Source organism: Antennarius striatus, chromosome 23 (assembly GCF_040054535.1).
Source record: "Antennarius striatus isolate MH-2024 chromosome 23, ASM4005453v1, whole genome shotgun sequence".
NCBI classification, from domain to species: domain Eukaryota; kingdom Metazoa; phylum Chordata; class Actinopteri; order Lophiiformes; family Antennariidae; genus Antennarius; species Antennarius striatus.
Window position 1 is genome coordinate 3,476,403 of NC_090798.1, and position 2,827 is coordinate 3,479,229.

Sequence of the window (2,827 nt, forward strand, 5' to 3'; positions counted from 1 at the left end):
TAAAACATTTTTTTTTAAAAACATGAGAGGTAATGAAAATATACAAAAACAATAAAAACAATTGAATTCAAAATTTTACCCTGACCTACTTTCGTAATGGACGCAGTAATGAATTCTATCGAGTAATTGGATTTTCATTTCATATTTGTAAATTGACGACTGCTATATACTGTAGCAGACAGACTCAGGACAACCTATACTATTGTTTTGGGCCTTTAAAAGGTATAAAAGAAAAAATTTGACCTTGACCTAGTTTTTCAAGGTCAAGATTGTGATCTAATTTTCATCCCCTTGCCACCCTGAATATAACGCCTTTTGTTTCGTCTTCCTTATCTTATCCGGTTCCTGAGATATGTGCAAAAAAAATGTACAAAAGTTGACATTTGACCTTGACCTGGTTTTTTCAAGGTCAAGGTCATCATCTCATTTTCATCCCCTTTGCTGCTAGAGTAATGTGCTTTTTCTTTCATCTTTCTATCCACAACGGTTGTGAAGATATTTGGTGGACAATTACTGACAATTACGACAAATCACCGCTTCTCGGGATGTAAAAATGAATTCTGGTTGTAGTGGTTATGTAATCTTTATAATGTGAGAACCAGCAAAGGCTCATTCACACTTACAGACAGAAACAGCATCACACATCGCCATGCGAGACTTCAAAACCTTTTTGGTAAAAGAGAAACATTAAATGAAACGGTTTGGATTTGATGGGAAAGTCCTGTTCATGCAGAGATTTGGCGTCCGATCTGCCAGTGAACGCATGTGTCACACAAACGGTACAAATCAATGACAACTATAATAATCATCTGTCAAAAAATGTCGACCGGACCTCGGGTCGCTGAAACACATCTGCAGTGAGTGTTTGGAAAGACTAAATGACGTGCACGCTGGGGACATGTGTGGAGCGCATACAATTTCTGGTCATGGTGTTACATATGAAAATAAACTCCGCTAGGGGTTATAGCAATGCTAATCCGAGTCAAAAATCTGAAAACTATCTAACAAACTGGAAACTGTAGACTTCTAGCTTCACTGGAATAAATCAGCTTTGATTAAAATTCTTGTCAATCCTGTACGAGACAATTAAACGCTGGTAGGGATTCAAATTCATTGGATGTGGAAAATATACCAGCGCTATTGGAAGGCATTCCGCACAAACCAGTCGCACTTCAAATAAATCTAGGGTACATTCAACAGTTGCAGGGTTTGTAGTAAGATGAGTAAAGAAGATACAGCTGGTACTTCTAATGAGAAAAGTAGAAAATTGTCCAATATTAGTGGGACAAAATAACTTTCGCAGAAAGACGAGCGCAACCAAAATGAACTATTTCATCAAGATAAATTTAATTATAATGATGGGATTCTGTGGTGCCAAAACCCATTAAACCCTTAACGAACTTAATGAACAAGTTTCCTGCCATTTCCTGCCACTTATCCAGGGACAGGTTCATGGTGTGTTTAGCCGGCTCGTCTGTGTATTCCAGGCATTTTTCTTCCTAGTTGCCCTTCCCTGAGGTAATCCCAGGCCAGATGAGATACTCAATCCCTCTAGACTCTAGAGGGATTGAGTCTAGAGAGTTCCTGGTTCAGACGTCGACCTCCTCCCAGCTGGATCTGCCAGAAAAGAAAACCTCCAAATGGATCTCTCTGGAGGATTCATCTTCACCAGATTCCAAAACCGCAGTTGGTTCTTTTCCACAGGAAGTTCTCCTCTGAACTTCCTCCAGATGTCTGAGTTTGTCACCCACTCCCTTCCATAGACTTGTCCATTTCCCCTTTACCGTGGCGGTAGTAGCTCAGTCCACTAGGACTTGGGCTGGGGACCAAAAGGTGGCCGGTTCAAGGCCCATGTGAACCAAAAAATTTGGAGTGTGAACTGGCAGCGGAGAAGCACCTGAGCACTGCCGAGGTGCCCTTGAGCAAGACACTGTCCTCTTTTAAGTTGTTCATTGTGGGCGCACTATGACCCCAAGGGGATTATTACATTTCTATTTCTTCTGCTTTTTTTCTTCAAGATGGTAATACGCTGGTATTGGACTCTGATCGGACTCTTAAAAGTTTTCAAGAAGCTGCACTTTTAGACCCCCAAAACACTGTTGTCACGTCAACAAATGCCCAAAATGCTATGAATTGTGACTGTTTCTGGCTAAAATTCATTAGTATTTCCTCTCATTTATAAACTACATGTATCCATGGATAGCTGGGGAAGCTAGTGTCGCTATATCGCAATGTCATCAAACTGGTTTGATGTCAAGCAGCAGACCGTATTCAGACTATAAACCCATGTAAAGGTTACATTTAGGTGGGATGAGTGGGACAGACCTCAGACGTGTTACATGAAGTTACACCACATGCAGAAAAGGGGATTATATTGCAGCTCTAGGATATAAATTGGCCCGATCTCACTCCATGACCTCAAGCTAGTTTTCAGTCACTAGAGGGCATTTACGACACGCTGCTCAGCATTGGAACGGCGTGTTGGATGAAAACCAATATAATTGCAACCACAGATCTATTTTCTCTCCTTTTTGCATGTGTGTCGTAGGTCAGTGGTGGGCGTCGCACATTTTAGATCACTTCCAGAGTATGTGTTGGCCCTTTAGAAGTTTTCCTTCCAGTTTCAACTCTCTCTGGATTCAATCACAACATTATCACCTCTTTAAAATTTTAGTTGTACCAGTGGTTCCTAACCTCATTGCATTGTGAGCTTTTAATAAGACGCAATGCACCAGAGGTGGTATTAGGGAATTAACTACAGAATAACATGGCTTTTTATGTTGCTTTATTTGATTAAGCAGAAGCAGAAAAAAATAACCACAGTAAT